Raw genomic sequence first — 14037 nt, forward strand, 5'->3', positions numbered from 1 at the left:
AAGCAGCTGGACCACTCAAAGTTTGGCCCACAGGATCATTTCATTCTCCATCGTCTATTAAAGTGGGGCTACTGTATAAGGAAGAAGTCACTCCTTTCTTAAAGCAGAATGTGCAGATATAATCGCACAATCAGGCTCATGCTATTCTCTGCTTTAATTTTGAACAGAGGCTACAGATGGGAGCTTAGAGGGAAAATGAAAAGCCAAAGGAGACCGAAGGCAGGAATCTGACATCTGCCCAAGTAGGTTTTTGTTTGTTTGTTGGTGTTGTTTGTCTGTCTGTTTGTTTATTAGCTTGCAGGACCTACTCAGGCCCAGTCTCTTAAATACCTTTCCTAACATGTAATTTAATACTGTTGTGCATATCTATGTTTTAATTTATGAAAATATTTATGTATGTGTAAATTGATGTATTTGTACATAGGCATTTATTTACTCTATGACAGACAGCAATCTGTGCATAATGAGCAGTTGAAATTGAATGATGACATTGTGTTAATCATTTTATTAATTATCTATTAATAACCAATGTATTAATGTCATTTTGCCACGATAACAATTACCACAAACTGAGTGGTTTGAGTAATTCAATTTTCTTACAATTCTGGGTGTCAGAATTCCAAAAATCAACAGGCTGCACTCTTTCTGGAGGCTTTAAGCGATTATCTGAAACTGTTTTCTTGCCTTTCTTAGCCTTTAGAGGGCACCTGCATTCCATGGCTCATGGCACTATCCTTCATCTTCAATGTTAGCAGTGTAGCACCTTCCAATCTTTCTCTCTCTCTCTCTTTTTCCCCCTTCATCCCTCCCTCCCTCTCTCCCTCTCTCTTCCTCTCCAAATCTCTACTTCTGTCATCTCTTTTTTATAGCATTGAAATTCTTGCTTTTCTCTTAATAGGACTCTATACTTACACTGAGTCCACCTAAATAATCCAGGAAAACATTTCTACCTCAAAATCCTTAATTTAATCACATCTGCAAAGTTACTTTGTTGTTGTTGTTGTTGTTGTTGTTATATAAGGCAGCATATTTACAAGAAAAGTCCAGTATGAGACAGACAATATTGCAAATGGGAGATAATTTGTCAATAGAAAAGGGTATGACATGGCGTTATTCACAAATCCTATGCTTTAAGGCCCCTAATCTCTCTCTGTTGTTTGTCAGAGCTCTATGAAATGTATCTCTATGCACAGACACTTTCAATAACAGTGGGATTCTGGGACCTCAGGTCCAAGTGTCAAGGCTCTAGGCTCAATTTTGAAACAGCAGCTTTTCATGTTACCCAGCATGTGAACTGGAATAACATGACTAATTGTGATATGTATTGTCTTCAAAATCCTTAAACAAGACCCATTAAGTATTGTGTCTGTTTGTTGACAGCGATTGTTGAAAGGTGCAAAGATTTTTCTTGCTTTCTACAACATAAAAATAGGTTTGAGACCATTTGACTCCAAAATATTTTATTAATTTCACAGATCCCTGAACACTGAGGGGTTAATTTGTTACCCTTTAGCACCCTATGTTTTACTAAGGATGTAGGATGCTGACTGTGTCCTGTTTGGGAATAATGATACAAGCAGGAATATAATGGACCAGTGTTGTGTTCTTTGCAGTATCCCGGACAACACATATTCCCAGCCTATTTTATGACAGAGCTGGGGAGTTGACATAGCCCTAGAACAAGACAGGAAGGATATACTCTTGTATTTTTTATGTGACAGCAAACTGCTAATGTTTCTTTGCGGGAAGAAATGGGGGCAAATGCATTTCTATTTCAATAGCTGTATTCCAGGTGTCAGGTTCTGTGTTAATTTTCTCCAGGGGAACTACCATATCTGGGAATGCAGCTGTGATTGGAATCACTGCCTAATTAGGTGGGTGATAATCGACTGTCATTCTCCTTGATACATCTGGCTTTACACTATCCAAATAGACATATTAAATAGGGATGCTGTAGGAATTAGCTCCCTTGCACACTTCAAGTCATTGATGGTGGCACTGATCTTTGTAATTCCTCTAGGGGGTGTGATATTGTTATTTTGTTTTGCTTTCTAGCAACTTAGGTTTGGGCAGGTGCAATTCCAGTGGTCTCTACTTGGCTCCTCTGCCGTAACAGTCCCCCGTCCATGGATTGGAGAACCAATGTGGGAATTTAGACAGTTATTTATGTCTGTACCTTCTATGTATTTTGAGTTGAGAGAAATAACTACCAAAAGCAGTAGAGGTGAGCTGGATTGAGGCTCTCTTCATCACTTGAGCTCCCTAAAGCCTCACTTTATCATTGGTTTAAATAAACACTTCAAAGCCGGGAGAAAATGTTCGTTATAACATGTGGTGTTTCCCTTCCTCCCGGGAAGGTTTAAAGGAAAATTCAAAGTATATTTCGGTTACTGTGTTTCAAGGTTCCTCCTCCAGGGAATTCTGGCTTTCTCTAATCAAGAGGCTAACGGTCTATAAACTGGCTTCGTTTTTGAAAGGCTTTAAGAGTCCGCAAATCTGCACTATGATGTTTCCAATAAGGTTTCTCTCTCCTGGATCTATTGTTTTTCTTCTTATTTATGTCAATAAACACCATATTAGTTTGATCCCTTTCTAAACCCCCAGTAAAACAAAATTACCCAACACCCTAAATCCCTGAAGATCAACCAGTCAATAAATAAGTAGCTCATACTATGTGGTTTATGGCTCTAATTGTTCCCATTAGGTCTGCAAGAGTTAAATACTAGCACTGGCATCAACCTATAAACAATCCTATTATTCCCATTCAGATCAATCAAGCCAGTTCTATTGTAGCATCTCCCACCATCATCTCTACCTTACTGAAGTCATTCACCATGGGCCCTTTCAAGGATTGTAGTGGTCCTCTCATCAAAGCATTTCTCCATTCCTTGGTAAAGGGTGAATATTTTCAGGCTTGCTCTCCCAGGCCATGTGAATAAATGATGGCCAAGCAGACTGTATATAATAGATCCATTTTAACATTCCCATCAACCTAAACTGTTGTACTAATTGCATCATAGTATAAGTGATATATTAGAATTTCAGTCTCATTAACTATAGGCCACCATTGAAACCAAGATTTATTTAGCCAATTTAGCAGATCATTTAGTGACTTTTGGGAACTTGAGACATTTCATTAAACCATGAATTCCAGTTAAAACAAACAAACACACACAAAACTATCTTTAATTTCTCCTGATAAATCCGTCTTCTTTATTTAAACCTCTTAGAATTCTCTGTCAAATAACCTCTCTACCAATGGAGCAATACAATTTGTTAAAGTGTTCTAATTTTTTATGTGTATAGACTATCTCCTGCTGAATTTACACCTTCTACTTCTTTTTACCTTTTCTCTTACAGTCATTTTTGTATCTGCAGTATACAGCCACTGTCCCTTAAGCTCAAACTCAGAATTACTATGCTACCTGGTATCATCACTTGTGTTCCCTGCCTGGCAGCCTTCTCTGCTTGGAGCTGTAAATAACAAGAGTTTTGCCTCTCATTTACCTGAGTATCTTGTGTTGCATTCCACCATCAAAAGAATCTTTAAACCTTATAAAACATTGGCACTGTAAACAGAAGCGTGTGGCCATGACCTTGGACTCTTGGATAACTTCTTGGGGGACTGCTCTTGGATGACTATTGTTTGTAAACCACAGTGAGAGCTGCATTGGAGAGAATTACTTTGGAGGGCAAGCTCATATTTGAGCCTTGTTGCTCTCTGCTGTGTCTACTACTGATTGTCATGTCTCCTTAGTGTGAGAATATTCAACACAAAAAGTGAAAATTTCTAAATTGTGGCTAGACACTCATTTTAGATGGGGCCACTGTGGAGCAGGGGGAGTGATGGGCAATGGGAGCCCAACTTTCCAAGGTCTGGTTCCAGTGGGTTTCAAGCCATGGTAGGGAAGACCTGGGAGATAGACTGGATCTACTCTTGGTGGGATCCTCTGGAAAGCAGAGGATCCCACCCAAAAAGGGAACTGCTATTTCCAGAATGAAAATAGAATAGGGTTCAAGTGGTAGTGAAGGTCCATAGAGAAAGCAGGAAGTTTACCCAAGGTGACCTTAACATCTCAGTTTTCAGAAAGCTCCAAAAGTTCCTGCAAAATCACATTCACAAAAATAAATGCAGTGCTTCACCTGTAAATCAAGGACTGTGTCTCTTGGTGATGGTGGCCCTTGAGGTAGTTTGAGAAGACAACAGAGAAATTCAGTTGCTGCACAAGCTTTACTTCCCAGGTTGGATTCTTTTATCGGAGGAGTGGTTGCTACACCAATTCCCATGCTATACAGAAACACTCTCTCCTGTAGCAATAGAGGAGGGAGCATTGGTAGGCAATGTTTGAAAACTTTCTTTTCCTAGTTCACTGTTTCCTGAGGAACCTCTTGAAATAGTTCAGGAAAATTCAACTAAATAATATGAGTAACAGAAAAAAAGTGTGCCTTCAGTAAAGATATAGTTACATCATCATAAATTTGATGGCCTGGCCAATGTGGCTCAGTGCTTGAGCATTGACCTATGAACCAGGAGGTCATGTTAGATTCTCAGTCAAGGCATATGCCTAGGTTGCAGGCTAGATCCCCAGTGTTGGGCGTGCAAGAGGCAGCTGATCAATGAATGATTCTTGCTCATTATTGATGTGTTTCTCTCTTCTCTCTGAAATTAATAAAAACATATATTTTTTAAAAAAATTTATGAAATTTTTTTAAAAATTTGAATTCATTTTCCCCCCTTTACACTGCTTTCAAAATGTAGAGAATTTTCTTTCAAAGATGCTCCTTTTTAGAAACCAGAGAGGATATTTTCAACAACAGTGTTAAACAGTAAATAAATTTGCAAGTTAGGCGACTGGTGATCTTGAAATTCTCTTCTTTAAGGAAATTCTATAGTAAATTGTGACCATGTTAAATTTCTCATGTGTTTCTCTCCTAACTTAACAGTCTTGTTGACACTTTCTGAAACACATTCTGTATCTTCTAAATATATCTGAAAAGTTCCCTGACTCCAAAAGCAAAGAGAAAATTACTGCCTGTTTTAATGAGGAAATAGAAGGCTGAATTAAGTTGTTCTTCAAAGGGACAACACAAAGTAATTACATAGTAAGGGCTTAAGCAGGGTGTAGTAGTTAAATGTTTCCCTCTAAAACCTACAATATTAGGGGATTAAGATAAAAGTAGGCCATTCATCTATGATAATAAAAGGGTAATATGCTAAGTAGACCAGTCATACTTCAGGACGTCCTTCCTTACAGAGAGAGCCACAGTGGGCAGGGGCCATGGCAGAGGTGGCAGAGGCCCCCAGCTGTGGCAGCGGCAGCAGCAGGCGGGGGCCAGGGCCAAGGCCCTAGCACAAATTTTGTGCATCGGGCCTCTAGTTAACTATAATTGGTCACTTTTTAAAAAATAAATGAATGTTTGTTAAGCTATTAATTTGGTACAAGTGTTAAATTTTGTTTCCATTTAAAAAAAAAAAATCAAAAAAAAAAAAAAAAAGCCGAAACCGGTTTGGCTCAGTGGATAGAGCGTCGGCCTGCGGACTGAAAGGTCCCAGGTTTGATTCCCGTCAAGGGCATGTACCTGGGTTGCGGGCATATCCCCAGTAGGAGATGTGCAGGAGGCAGCTGATCGATGTTTCTCTCTCATCGATGTTTCTAACTTTCTATCTCTCTCCCTTCCTCTCTGTAAAAAATCAATAAAATATATTTTTTTAAAAAAAATAAAAATAAAATAAAAAAATCAGTGCCAAAGATTCTCAATAGAAACAGGTTAACTCTTCCTTTTCTTTATATTATTTTCTATGGTAAAAATTTGAATGTAGTTTCAATACATTATACCCGTTTACCTGGAGTTGAATATTCACATAATGGAATAGTACAATTGGATTAACTTCATCAATTAATTCTCTCAGATTGCTGCATGATCTTTGTCATTGAATTTAAATATTCATCATTCAGTATTTTATAAATTGAAACTCTTTACATTAAAGAGATAAAAAAAACTGTCACATTATCTCATTTCCTACTAATAAAATATAGTCAATTTATATCTCATCTTCCTATCAGGGGCATGTCTACCCTTCTAATTTTCCCTCCTAAGGAACCCTCTTAATAGTAGGAGTAAAGACTTTAGTCCAAATTATTTTGATAGAATTTTTTTTTTTACAGTGAATGGTTAGACCTGCATCCTTCTGATTCTGCAGTAGAGGTAAAAATAAAAGTCAACTGACTACTAGGTGTACCGGCTAATAATGAGGATTTTGTAATCAAAGAAAACACGATAATTTCAAGAGAAACATCAAAAGTGCTTTATTCAAAGTATGTCCATCACTAGCTACACATTTCCCCACCTTTCAGGTAATTTGTGGATACCATCCCAATAGAACTTTTCTTGTTTTGAGGCAAACCATTCAGAGACCCAATTGTCCACTTCTTTGTACGTTTTGAAGTGCTGCTCAGAAAGTGCATGTGCCATCGATTGGAACAAGTGGTAATCTGAAGGAGCTAGGTCTGGTGAATACAGCGGGTGGGTTAATACTTCCCATAAAAGATCTTTTAACTTGTCTTTAACTGGTTTTGAAGTGTGTGATGGTGTGTTATCATGAAGCAAAATTACTTTGACGTGTCTTCTGGCCCATTCTGGTCATTTTAAAATCAAAGCATGGTTCAAATTAACCTGGACTTACTTTGTCTTTCACATCAAAATCATCACTGTTAGACCTTCTAAACCAGTGTTCACAAATATCTTGAGATGGAGCATGTTCACCATAGCTTCCTGAAGTATACGATAACTTTCAGCAGCACTTTTCTTCAAAATAAAGTAATGAATTAAAACTTCCCACAAATGCTCTTTTTTTGGCACAAAATTCGACATTTTTAATCGTAAAAATATCTATGATGTTAACACCTTCAGAAAATTTGACATATGAAGTTCTGAAGCTTATTGTCAATACAACAAAATAGCATACATATCAAATCGCATATATATCAACATACGTGTAACTCCATCCATTGAAAAAAATCTGCATTTTTAACCAGTACACCTAGTGTTATAGTGTACCCCCCGAATCGCACAAAGGACGCCTCAAGAAGCCAAATTAAAGAGTCACATTTATTCAAAAGCCGGCGGCTATGAGTGGGCAAAGGCTCTCCAAATCTCGTAGCCCTGAATGGTAGTAACATCAGGCTTATAAAGGCAAAAAAATCACAAAGGTAGCAATTATGTCCCTAGTGTTAGAATGAGGAACTGTTTTGCAAAAGCAGTTTTGTACAGAAGCTAAATTGAGCAAGTTAGTTATCTCTAAAGATTAATTATAGTTTTAGTTCTTGGAGCCACTGAGTCAACGGAAAACATTCCCAGAGCCACTGAGTCAATGGAAAAGCGACTAAAGCACTTAAAGCAATTTTTGCTATTCTGGTTCCCTCATGCAGAAGAATGTCCTGTTTAAAGACCACAACCAGCAGGGTATACAACCGAATGGGGTGATTTATATAAGTTCAGGAGATCAAAATAATTTCTCTATTATTTTAGCAAGCAAACAATTACAGAAGCCAGAATAGCAGGGTTAAAGTTTAAACAGTAGTTTTTACCCAAGATGACTGTTACTATGCTTCACTAGTATAGTTATTTTTTAACACATTAAAGTTCACTACTTCATCAATATTCTTCAAGTAAATTTAAACTTTAAATGATCTCACCTCAATATTATTAGGTTCTAATAATCCATTTAAAAAAGTTTTTTTTTTTTTTTTTTTTTTGGAGAGGATGGAAGAGAGAGCGAAAGAGAGAAATATCGATGTGAGAGAAACACATCAATTGGTTGCCTCCTGCATGTGCTTAGACCAGGGCTTGGGCTGAGGAGGAGCTGAAACCAAGGTACATGCCCTTGACCAGAATCAAACGCGGGACCCTTCAGTCCACAAACTGGCTAGGGCTTTTTAAAAATATATATATATATTTATTGATTTTAGAGAGGAAGTGAAAAGGAGAGAGAGAGAGAGAGAGAGAGATCAATGATGAGAGAAAATCACCCACTGGGGATTGAGGCCGCCACCTGGGCATGTACCCTGACCAGGAATCAAACCATGACCTCCTGGTTAATAGGTCGACATTCAACCACTGAACCACATCAGGTGAGCCATTCTTTTTTCATATTGCAATATGTTGCAGTGCCCAATTCCTGCATTTATGCAAAACAGAAGGAAAATATTTAATGTCATTGTAACGTATACTGTGCTCAAGGAGTAATGGTTATTAGCCAAGTATTTTTCTTAAATTGAATTTGCTTCCTTGAGTCTGTCATCTTAATAATAATTTAAATAATTATCACAATATCTGAGCAGGCTCAATAACTCAGGACTTAGAGAAGCAATATAGAACTTGTTAAGAATGACACTGTGATTATGGAATAAATGATGTTCCAGGTGGGGCAAAAGTAAGATTACAGTTGGGAATATGTGAAACACAGTTTATTCTTGTATTATTATTTATTAATCATTTTATAATCTTCCATACCAAGAACTATAAACCTACTTTTGCCACATACTTTACAATTTACTAATGACTAACGAAGAACCAAATTAATAACTGTCAAATTAAAATGTTATGTATGTATGTTCGTGCTAGTAATATACAATCTTTAAATACAAAAGAATTGCTGAAACTCTTTAGGAAGGCTAGAAATAAACATTATCTTAGGATTCTCTTCTTTTGTTGTTCTGAGTTACAGTATTTATTAATCTTTTAAATCATTTATGTTCAAATCCCTATTTGATTTATGTCATTTTATATTGGCACTTTGAATACCAACTATATAGCACATACAATGGGGTAAAGATAGTCTATTCAATAAATGGTGTTGGGAAAATTGAATAGAAACATGAAAAAATATATACACAAAAATAAACTCAAAGTGGATTAAAGACTGAAATGTAAATCATGAAATTAGAATCTGTTATTTAAAGGAATCCCATTGCAGACAAATAGGGATTTGTCCCTAACATTCTTGCCTTAAAACAGTATTTAATATTCCCCCAGGCATTCTGACATTAAATGCCTACCATAATTTGGCAAATATCTAACATTTGGCATAATATAATTTTGTATATTTGTCTAAAGAAGTATACTTGATTTTATATGAAAAGGTCTCTAAATATTTTAAGCTTTCAATTAGTCAAATATATATTTCATACTAGATGAAAAATTATTTAAGCTTATTTATTTGTTTTACTCATTTAATTATTTTGATGGCATACGAAATGCATTGAATTCAAATATTTCTGTGAGTCTATATTTAAACTCATAAACAATACAGGAGATAGTTAACATTTTCAGAAAAATTCATTGACAAGTTTACACATTGTAACCATCTTTCTTTTTAAATTCTAAAAATTTCCCCTATTTCAATAATTGAGATGTTTTCCAAATGTAAAAAAATACATATATATAATGTGAAACAAAGATGCAAAAATTGAATGTTTATACATCCAAAAATGTATATACATTTTAACAGCTGATAGCTCAATTTTGAAATTGAGATGTACATTTATAAACAGTGCCTTTATAATTATTCAAAGTGTGTGTATACATTTTGGGGGGATACTCTATATTTGTGCTAATATGCACTTATATATCAATTTCTAAAATTAAATTTCAATAGCGTCATATCTAAAACTGTGTAAATGACTGTCTCTGGAATATTCATTTAAATTGGTAACAGTCTTCAAATTATGCTATGCAATACAAGTGCTCCACAAATAAAATAGACTCAAAACACCATTTTTGTTCATCACTATTAATATTAATAAATTTAGTTATTAAAGGGAATCATCTCAAACAACTAAGAATCATTCCAAAGCTAGTGAAAGCTATTGACAATTCAATATTAACATTATGCCCTGAAAATAATTTATTTGAGTTACATTTGACTAAAAAAAAACAGCTTTGAAATACACTTTCCAGAGTACATTTAAATAAATAAAAAAGTTGTAGCAGTGGAAATTATTAAAAGGTTAAATTAATTGGAAGTCAACTTGGCAGTATGAATAGTCTTGATGATCAGTTTTGTATAAAGGCTATTTTAGAGATTAGATATGTGTGCATATGGAAAACGATATAATAATAATGAATAAATAAAAATATAAGAAAAGCAGTTTTGCATAGTTGCAACTGTAAACCTACTCCCCCCCATGCTGTTTATGTGTGTTTCATGTAATTTTTATTACAGTACTACTTTTAATCCAGTTTTTAAAGCCAACCTGCATGAGCCTATGAGAGCCACATTCAAGAATTCAAAGAGATTATTTATTTTCTAAACTATTATCATTCTCTCTTATGTAACAGTTTATTGGTTACCTTAAAATGACAGAAATTCTGCAGCAAGTGACTTTTGTGTGAAATAGAATGTTGAAGCATTTTTTTGGGGGAAAAAGAGTTCCTATAAATGTTTAAATGTAAGTTTTACTGTTACAGAACATTGTGCCCATATTAACATCTGTTCCTATTTGGGGAGATTTCCTCTTGGCAAGGTAAAACCATATCCATCTAACGGTTCTCAACCAGCCCCACAATGTGTGGAGAGCTGCTTAAAGGGCTCATCACTTTGCACCTGTTCAGGCTGCACAGCCCACATTTGAACTGCAGAGTGAAGCCTATGGTGCAGTAATTCCACAAAAAGGAATCACATTATGTGTCCCTTGTTGTCAAAGTTCACGAATACCCACATAACATGATAGTAAAAAGAAAAATCATCAGATTTATAATTGCAGTCTTTAAATCTTTAAGACCATGCATTGCCGTTAGAATTTTATAAAGTGAACTTCCAGTATAATTAATTATTAACCTAAGTTAAATGCTTCATATACCATATTTCCTACTTATTCAAATCAGTCATCTTATGACATACTATTCTCATCCATCTGCTAGGGAAGGCTGGCTGCTTCCAGAAGCAATAGCTTCATGTAAGTCATTTAACTGTGGAGACCTAATGGATCTTGTGTTCATCATTAACACTGAGACCTGTAGAAATCAAGAAGAAAGTGCGAGTCTGAATTCAAGGGCCCAAAGGGTCCTATTTAGTAATATCCCTGTCATGGGAGTTGACACGTAAAAGGTTGATTGGGCTCAAAGTCTAAGGGAATGATGCTCCACTTATATAAAATACAGAAATTCCTACAATTCCATGGATTCTCAAAGTCTATCTATGAACTAAAGAAAGACACTGTGCTTAAAGTATTATTTTACCATACCACTATTCTAACACACAGAGTATGGAGAAACTGCTCTTTTAATAATTTTCTTGAAAATGTATAAAGATTCAGGAAAAAACAACAACACATACAAATGAAGTTTTTCCTATTTGAGAAAGAATTTGGCTCTTGCAATCCTATTTAAACTGCCAATATTTGGGAAATACACAATGGTTAGAAAATAATACAGTGAAATTGGATATTCACAAACAGGCCAATGAAATAAAAATAAACTCACTCATTAGGTTTTTCCTAGCTTCCAAAGAAGTTTAGAATATCTTTAACTATTCAAGCAGAAAACTGATGCAACCAGTTAGCACAGCCAGCAAGAGTTAAAGAAATCTGAATATTGCATTCAAGACTTCTTTGTAACAAAATGAGCTGGTGCCTAATCTTTATAAAATTTCCATTATCAAACTTAGAAATCCATCTTGGGATTGGTTTTTGAGCCCATGTGTGTCTCAAAGATTAAGTGATTTATTACTTAGAACAGCAAATCTTGTACCAATAAAACCCATGTTGGTGATGGGGGTCTAGGTAACAATGAAAATAACATATCATTGGGATATCACGAAAACACCTTTTAGTGGATGGAAAGGTAAATTATGTGAGGGAGAAGCTTTATTAGCCATTGTACAACACTTGAATCCAAGCACAAAACACTGGACCTGTGCATTACTGATTTCAATCTCTAGTTTCGTGTTGTTCTTTCTGTTAAATAAGTGAATTAATGACTGCTAGATAGTGCATATTATTTTAATGAACATATGAATATAATAATAAACATGGCCAAATAATTGTGTAAAAGTACATTTAATTACATTTGAATATGTTTTGACAAATCAAATATTGCATAAACATTTATTATTTTCCAATTGGGTTGAGGAGTTGGCTTAATTTACAACTATAAAAGTATTTCTGCAGAATTCTCCATGCCCGTGGTCTCTAGCTGTCACTGAAATCCTGTTCACATTACACTGTGCAGTTGATGACAATTTGTACCGATGTAAAACTAGCATTCATAATAACTCTTGGCCACATACCCAAAATTCTTCAGCAGATCATTATGGCAAAGATGTCTGCAATCTCAATTGTAGTGCTATTTTAGTATATCAACACAGAATTATCTATAAACAAAGCACCCTGTTATTTAAAAAGCATTTCACATGAATTATTGTATTTTATTTTTCAAAATTAGACATATATTAGGCAATGCAGGAATTACATAACGATATAAATTAAAATTAATAGTTGAGGAAACAAAGGCTCACAATTACTTTTCATTTAAGTTGTATCAGTATTCTTTTTTATTATTCTCCAGTTTTTATTATTTTTATTTGTTTATTTTTTATTTATCTTTATTGTTGAAAGTATTACAGATGCCCCCTTATTTTCCCCAATTGACCCCTTTACCCCATGTCCACCCCCCACCCCCGGCCTTCACTGCTACAAAGCAATATGCATATGACTGCTACTTCTTCTGGGCTTAGAGGTGCCCAGGCTAAGCCAAGCCACTAAAGCTGGGCCTAGGCCCATTTAGCAAGAGGTATAGGGTTCACTGAGGCCAGATGCTACTTGCTTGAGAGATTTTAGGAAAATTTGAAGCCTGAGTTAAGACAGGCCATTTCTATGGTAAAGCCATTGGAAACAGCTTGTGTGGGCCCAAACATTGGTTGGGGCAGAGTATCAGGGAATCACCAGGGTGGGTCAAACAGTGTGAGCTAGGTTGATGGAGCCTCATATATGATGGCGCCCAGCTGCTGGCTCTTTGGGGGAAGACCTCATCAAAGGAACAATGGCTTCTGCCAGCACTTCCCTCTGGAAGAAAGCTCCCCTCCAGCTCTAGCCCTGATGCCAAAGAATTCAGTTCCCCCCTTATGTCTGGGGCATATTTCAAGCTGCTGCTCCTATGCTGGAGCTCAGAGGGAGTAAGTCTGAGTCACTTCATGCACGTATAAACATTTAAATAAAAATCAATAAATGAGGACACAAAGGCTCACAATTACTATTCATATAAGTTGTATCACTATTCTCTAGTACAAGAATTAGAAAACTAATCTTATGGTTCTCCCATTACTTTCTGACTAATTCCTATTACTGCACAGTGAGAGAAAACAGTTATAATGATGGTGATATGTCAATGGTTAACAATGAAAAACAAAGTTTATGTTGCATAGAACCATAAAGATGTTCAATATTTCTACTTCATTTTTATGTGTACTAATAACACTACATATTTATTCAGCATAATCTTTATTTACAGGTGAACAGGTGAGGATACTCTGCTTCCATATGCCTTCTCTATTTTCTGCAGCCTTCACTTTATGGTCTGCTGCTTTTAAAAACACATGGCTATTCTGGGCACTTTCAGTGTCTACTCTCCTTTCTGTCGTAAATTGTAATTTTTGAGAGACTTTATGGTCTTAACATAAGTACATATCATGTTAGTGCATACACTATCACAATTCCTTCACTGTTAACCAAATTCATTATTGCTAAGGTGAATAGTTTCTCTATAATATACTTTTATCTAATTAATTTTGGACCATCATTGTGCTTATTGAATAGCTTTCTTTATTCAAATATAAAATATAGTGGATTTTAATTTTGCTGAGGCATTTTGAAAGCATAAATTTGCAACAAAAGCTGCCCATATTTATTGATTCTTTTAGTGTTTTGTTATAAAGGCCTTTTATAGAACTCTTTGTTTTAAATCAACCCAAGGTTTCAATGTTTTTGAATACACATCACAATAATAATTTGTTTTTTTATTATGCAACTGAAGCAGATT

At 35.5% G+C, this 14037-nt stretch overlaps 1 pseudogene; it reads left to right on the forward strand.

Annotated features, from left to right (window-relative positions):
* The window catches only part of LOC118655971, a 30684-nt pseudogene that overhangs the window by 424 nt on the left and 16223 nt on the right, over nucleotides 1–14037 (forward strand).

The sequence above is a fragment of the Myotis myotis genome, unplaced genomic scaffold, assembly GCF_014108235.1.
Source record: "Myotis myotis isolate mMyoMyo1 unplaced genomic scaffold, mMyoMyo1.p scaffold_m19_p_5, whole genome shotgun sequence".
Classification (NCBI taxonomy): Eukaryota; Metazoa; Chordata; class Mammalia; order Chiroptera; family Vespertilionidae; genus Myotis; species Myotis myotis.